Source organism: Mustela putorius, unplaced genomic scaffold, assembly GCF_011764305.1.
Source record: "Mustela putorius furo isolate JIRA1106 unplaced genomic scaffold, ASM1176430v1.1 tig00001913_pilon_pilon_pilon, whole genome shotgun sequence".
Taxonomy (NCBI): Eukaryota; Metazoa; Chordata; class Mammalia; order Carnivora; family Mustelidae; genus Mustela; species Mustela putorius.
The window spans coordinates 368942-376206 of record NW_025421905.1 but is presented as its reverse complement, the minus strand read 5'-3'; positions in this window follow the sequence as shown (position 1 = coordinate 376206).

The window sequence follows — 7265 nt, the reverse complement described above, 5'->3', positions numbered from 1 at the left end:
ACACTCTGGACAAAATTTAAGGAGACAAGTGAACGTATTAACTCCCACTTAGGCTGTAGAAGGCAAATGCAATGGAGGGAAGGCGTTATCTTCTTCTGGAACAAACCACTTAGCTCAAGCTACTTTTATAAATAGATCAGACCCTGTCCAGGAGCCCACTTAGCTGGGTTCATTTGTATACAATGTCCATACCCTCAGGAATATTAACATTTTATCTCAGATTGCATTAATTTAAAGAAAACTTAACAAAAATGGTGTGAAATGAACAAAAACACCATACTCTGTGATGAATCAAATGAAATACATTTTCAGTTGCTGTTTTCCCCATTTAAAGATAAAATTTCTGATAACTCATTATTTGTGAAAAGACACAAGACCTACAGTTTGTGTGTATGTGTGTTTTGGTTTTTGGTTTTTTTCTTCCCCTTAAGGCTATAGCCATATTGTCACTAATAAAGATCTCAAATTTGCCTGGAAGCTTTCATGGCAAATTGTCAGTCTGAGGGTAGTCACCATCCAGCCAAATGGCTTTATACATCATCAATGCCTTTCTTCCACACACATTCTCTTCCTGGTTTAAACATTAGTTACCCTGGTTCTACACTGACACAGTATTTGCATCTCTCTCCTGTCCATAACTCCTAAAAGTTGGGGACCTCTCACTTTGGTTTCCCCAGAGCATGACATTTTATTTGGTGCTTGGGGGGCAATGGGCAGTTCAAGAAGTATGTTAATACTATCACTCAATGTATTGATCCATGCTATGCACCAACAGTGTAGTAAATATCGTTCATTTCTTGTAACAAAGGCAGTAGGAACTTCTCCCAAGGGACGGAATTCCAAGGACAGAATGAAGGCAGGAAAGGAGCTGGTCTATTTGGACCTACTTTGTGAGAGACACTGGTTTAGGTATTTTTATGTATACATTATACCACTGAACTGTCACAATCCTGCAAATTCTTACATGCTTGGGTTTCTATGTAGCAAGTTTAGCAAGCCACCCAAATTCACACTGACAGGCCCGTGAGTCAAATCCAGCATGCTTGACTCCATGATTGTCAAGTCCACTAGCCCCATATATCATGAATCTGAGATTCATGAGTGTGTAGGTGCTATCAGGAAATGTCAAAAATGACCATTTCAGGGACACATGGATGGCTCAGTTGGTTAATTGTCTACCTCCAGCTCAGGTCATAATCCCAGCATCCTGGGATCGAGTCCCCCATCAGGCTTCTTGCTTACCGGGAGCCGGCTTCCCACTCTGCCTGCCTCTCCCTCTACTTGTGCTATCTCTCTGACAAATGAATAAATACAATCTTTTGTAAAAATCTTGTTTAAAAGGCCCATTTTAAAGAATGTTTTAAAACATTGTTTGGACAGCAATAGAAGCGAAAGCAGAATGACATAATGTAACAACAGTTTTATGTGGGAGCCCTTTGGGTACTCTGGTGAATGAATGATTTTAAATTAGTTTTTTCGTGGACATGTGGAGTTAGAGAGGAGAAGGGAGGTGGGAGAAATTGGAAGGGGAGCTGAACCATGAGAGACTATGGACTCTGAAAAACAATCTGAGGGTTTTGAAGGGGCGGGGTGTGTTGGGAGGTTGGGGTACCAGGTGGTGGGTATTATAGAGGGCACTGCTTGCATGGAGCACTGGGTGCGGAGCAAAAAGAATGAATATGGTTATGCTGAAAATAAATAAAAAATAAATTAAAAAATTAGTTTTTTGTAAACTGACAAAAAAGAAAAGCACTCCCATTTATAGCGTACACTTTATGGTTCACAAAGCACGTGCCAACAATAAAAATAATGATGGGTTACCGTTACAATTCATAGAAAAGGAGGTACAGGGAAATTGAATGAAAGGGAATAATAAAGTAGGTTCATAAGTCCATATTCTTTGTAAAAAAATTAACCTGAAAGTGCGTTTCTGCCACCTCTCTCCTGTTTGATATGATAAAGAATGACCACGATACATGAATTATAGTTCGGGGTTTTGAAAAGCATAATAGCTTTATACCAACACATGAGCTTTTATTTATTTATTTATTGCTAACAAGATAGCTCGATTTGATATGCGGTTCCTGACAAACAACCTTAGAAGTAATTCCATCTTCATGAGAAGTCAGAAAGAACCACAAACCAAACCTCAAAATAGATTCAAAGAGAAAATACTCTTAAAAAACATTTCCCATCCGGGGGCGCCTGGGATCGAGCCCCACATTGGGCTCTCTGCTCAGCGGGGAGCCTGCTTCCACTTCTCTCTCTGCCTGCCTCTCTGCCTACTTGTGATCTCTGTCTGTCATCAATAAATACATAAAATATTTTTTAAAAAAATTTCCCTTCCTGGGGCACCCGAGTGGCTCAGTGAGTTAAAGCCTCTGCGTTCGGCTCAGGTCATTTTCCTAGGGTCCTGGGATTGAGCCCCATGTCTGGCTCTCTGCTCAGCGGGGAGCCTGCTTCCACTTCTCTCTCTGCCTGCTCTCTGCCTACTGGTGATCTATGTCTGTCAAATAAATAATTAAAATCTTTAAAAAAAATTTCCCTTCCTATCAGAAGCAGACAAAACCACTAACAAATTCCCCAGAAAGCTTCATCTAAAAGGTTGTACTTTCTTCAGACACCCAGCAGGACCTTCTTCTCTGGGCCTGGTATTTCTTCAATGGCCTATTCCAGAGAATAAGACACTAAACTACTGAGCGCCAAGGGCCTCAGAACCACGAAAGAGATGATGAGGGGCACAAAGCACGCCTCTGGTCACCAAGAGGGTTTGTAAACGTTTGCTGCTTTTCTGCATTTTTCAAAGCTGAGTTTTTAGCTGGAGGCCACTCCTTTAGGATAAATTGCTTATACCGTATAGTAAAAGCCATTATATGATCTTTTACAAACCATTTCCTATCTTTGCATTCTCATGTACCAAGACAGACACGGATTATTTAAAACCCTGAAGAGAGTGCTATTGCATTGAAATTGCCTGTAATCTTCGTGCAATAGATTTATGATTGATGATAGATTTAGTAAATATAACTATTTTAAATATTTATTCTCAGTAAACGATTTCAACCTATGCTCATTTAAGTAAGTTGGTGCATAATCCCTTTTCTATTAAACCATAGTGCAAGGACCAATGCCGCACTTCCGAGAGAACCCCAAGCTCTTTTTCTAGAATGGCCATATGCGTATGTCTCAGGCGTCCTCTTTTCACTCCCTTTGTGGAGCACCTACCATGGAGGTCATGTAATAACCAATGACCAAAAAACAGACAAAAACCCTAACATCCCGGTCGATGTTATTCGCGCCTGCCATCATGCAAAGGCAGACCCTGCCTGGAGACCAGGAGACTGCTCAAATAGCAGGCAGGCATCTCAGCCCAGGCCTGTGCTGGGGAAACTGGTTCCCCGCTTCGGGCACAATCAGGAAGACAGCGACGTGACCCGAGAGAACAGCCGGGGTTTAGGGCTGATGATCTTTTCGCAGCCAGGCTGCCCGCGGATACCCGCTCGGGGAGCCAGGCTAGGAGGCCGCTGAGTGCCCGCGCTGGCCACACTCACAGGCCCCCAGGGCTTCACCCGGTGCCCAGGCCCGGGCCTCCACCTCAGGAAGGAGAGGGGCGGGGGGGGGGTGGTGCGGCCCGGAGAAGGGGCTTTGCTAATTCCGGAAGCGGGAAGTGAGCTCTCGGAGCACCCCGCGGAGAGTCTGAGAGGAGGTGGAGGGGCTGGCGGAGGAGGGGCGTGCAGGCTGCGGCCCAGTCGGGACTGCAGGACCCACAGGACTCGCTGCCCATGCGCTCCTGCGCTCCAGCCCAGCCCCAGAAGCCACGCTGCCCCTCCCAGCCCCATGGCTTCTCCAGACGACCCTCTGTGCACAGGTAAATTGAAATCGCAACGCGCCCTCACCTGGAGCAGAAAGCGCGGGCCGCGAGCTCGCGGGGGTGTGGGGACCCAGCCTCCCGCGACCCCCGGGGCACCGGGACCACCCCGGACGCCGCACCGCACCCGGGTCCGCCTGGGGTCGGGCTGGGGATGGCGCCGCCCGAGGTGCCCCCCCGCCAGCGGGCGCGCTAGCCCCCATCGTTCTGCACCCCCATTGCGCATGCCAAAGTCCCACTTCCCTCGTCTCCCGCCATGGCCCCGCCGCTTTTGTTCTGGACTTAGGATCCCAGGTGGAAACTAGTCCCTCAGACCTCCCTGGCAGCAAGGAGCACAGGGAGGGATTCTCCCTTTTTCCACCCTGGCTCTTCCTCTCTCCACATTCACATGCCTTCTGGCGTCCCTTTCCTCTCCTCATTGTCACTTTTATTAAATGGTTTTGTTCTGCGTGTTGACCTGCAGAGCGATTTCATGAATGAATATATAGGAAACTGAGTCGGAGCCCACCTGTGAGAGCCCACCTGTGGAGGCCTTTCATTAGAATGGTCTCTGGTTCTAGCCTCAGTTCAGAATACTGTGTGTACCTGAGGACCGAGTCCAGATGTTTCTTTCATCTCTGACTTGAATTTGAAATCCTCCTCAGACTTCAGCTTCCAGGATGGCTCCCGTCCTTGCTCTCCCACTGTCTCGGTGGGGATCCGCCATGAGTGTTGAACACAGGAATGAATGAATGATATATACCCCCAGTTCTCTGGGGATTTTTCTTGTTTTGCTGAGGTTGGAAAGGCTTGGGAGAGACCCCCTGTATGCAGATACAGAGCTGCATGCAATTGCTTAGATAAACGTGTTCCCCACTTAATTGCTTGGGCATTGAACATTTCGCCCTTAACCTGTGGCTTGAGCAGTTAGGAGGAGACAATCTGGAGGTGAATCAGAAGATGGCTGAATCCACATGGTGGTGGGCTGGGTTTGGGAGATTTTCCTGGAGATTCTAAAGAAAGATCTAAATTCTTCCAATGGGGAGTGGTAAACATTTTATCAATGGGAGATGGAAAATAAATTGTCTGGTTAACCTTTCCCTCCCCCTCAAAACCCATTATTTGAAAAAACAAGAATGGAAGTGAAGGGAGAAATCCTCCCACTCCCATCCCCACTCACCTCCATAGCCACCTCCTCTTCCAAGACCCTAACAGACAAGGTGCCAAGAAGTGTTAGGTAACAGCAGTGGTCTCAGAGCTCATTCAAGGATCATGGTGAAAGTCATTCAAAGAGATTGTGGGGGCACAGGGATCCAATTAAGGGGGACAAGTTTAAGGTTTGCCTGGTCCCCTAAAAATTAATGGCACTAGAGAAGATGAGCTTTGGGAACTATAGCTTAATGGATACAACGTGTAAAAAGCTTCAGTGAGTCATGGTGGGAAGAGGCCATGAGGGCAGCAAAGACAGTCTTAGATGATGTTATTAATAGCACTACAGGCTCTAAATTTCCTGTGGTGGTGTTCTTGGCAAGACCAGCCCGGCCAAAGTGGATCCTCACAACCTGCAACAGAGGGTCTTGGAGATCCCAGCATGTGAGGTATGATGAGAGGGTAAAATGATAGGAGGTGTCCTTTGGAAGGTCTGTCTTCTTGACTTTAAAAGGGAGAACCCAAATCTGTAGGTGAAATCTTTTTGGCTACAAAGAAGGCCGAGGCCTCCTAAGGTCAAGGTCTCCTCGTCACTTGCAAAGATGTCGAAGAACATATTCAGACATTTCAAAGATGTCCTCATGTCCATCCGTTCCCACTCTGGAATTCTATCAATAAGGTGAGAGTTCCTCTAGTTGGAAAAAAGATCTAAAAAGACTTCCCTTTCTCATGTAATCTCTGTAACCTCCAGGACACACCCACCTACCCCTTCCAGCGCTGTAATGAAGCTACAGCTGGTGCCAATTTGTGGAACTCATTAAAGGCTATTTTCCCTTATATACCCCCGGACCAAGTTCCCATGCTCCCTCACCTGATTTCCTGCACTCACCTCCCACCTGGTGTGTTCACACCTGCACGTGCCTTTTACCAACCCCTTTGCCAAAAGGCAGCCAGAGTGACCTTTCAAAGACCTATCAGTTCCTGGCCTTTGTCTCCATAGAAATCTGCACTGATCTTCTAACAAATTCTCAGTCCTCCAAAGGCATCCATAATCCTCCCATCCATCTCTTCCTACCCTTCCAACTGACTGATGCCTGTTCTGCCCTGTCTTTCTGCCCTTCAACCACGCTGCCTCCCTCTTCCTGTGGAGACCCCTCATGGTGCCTGCCTCCAAGCACAGGTGATTCCCATTGATGGGAAGACCCTCTTCCTCTCCCCCGTCTCCCCACTCCAGTTACTCCCACTTATTCGTGAGCTCACAAGCCCCATGGTACACACTCTCCATGCAGCCTGCTCTCTCTTTTCTAGCACTGGCCTTCATTTATAGCTGTGGTGTGTCACGGATGTCCCTCCCCAGCCTGCCTCCAAGCTCTCCGTCCATTTAGCTCCAACACCTGACATGGTGCCTGGCACGTAGTAAGCCCTGGCTAGCTTCTAAGAGCCTCACTGAGGGACTGAAAGTGTTTTAAAAATGTCACCACGTAGGCTCCAAACTGTAGGCAGAAAAAGCTTTGCCTGGATTGACATTTTAGAGACGTATTCCTCAAGTTAGATGTGTTCACTGACTTTACCTTGTAAAATTAAAAAAAAAAAGGACCTCTGTATCGCTTCGCATCTAACGAAGGCACATGTATACATTAAACCACGTTATGAACTTAATGGAAGGAGACAAGATTTTTTCGCTAAGAAAATGTATAAGACTGTTGAGGTCACGTGGGAGGAAATAGTCCATTTGTTGGAGCATTGCTATCTTACTCTATCACAGCCACTAATAAAAATCTGACACGGGGTGAGTCAGAATTGTCTGTCGGAGATGAGTTAGATCTGGCTCATATTCGTACAGACATGAAAGCCAGGAACGAAGAAACAGGCTTTGAAAGCCTGGGTTGAGGAGGCAGTGTGGTTCACTGTGATGAGCTAAGTGCCCAGAGCCACCGGCAGACACGCGGGCCTGTGTCCTTCCTTTGTTCTGGGGTCCGTCTTGCACCATGTGGTGAGGCTAGCAGCTAAGAGCAGCTCAGGACAGGATCCCGTGGCATCTTACCTCTCCCACACTCCTGTGGGCTCCAGTGGGCTCCAGTGGGCTCCAGTGGATCCCAGGGGACAGCCTGCCTTCCTTGCAAAGCCCAGTAGCACTGGGAGCAGAAACTGGGACCAAAGAGTGAGCACCTTGTTTGACAAGCCAGACCAGCCACCTCTTGTTCAGATGCAGGGGGAGCCCTGGTGTGCTGACTCCTCCCTTCTTCCTTTCCACTTTCCTCCCTCCCTC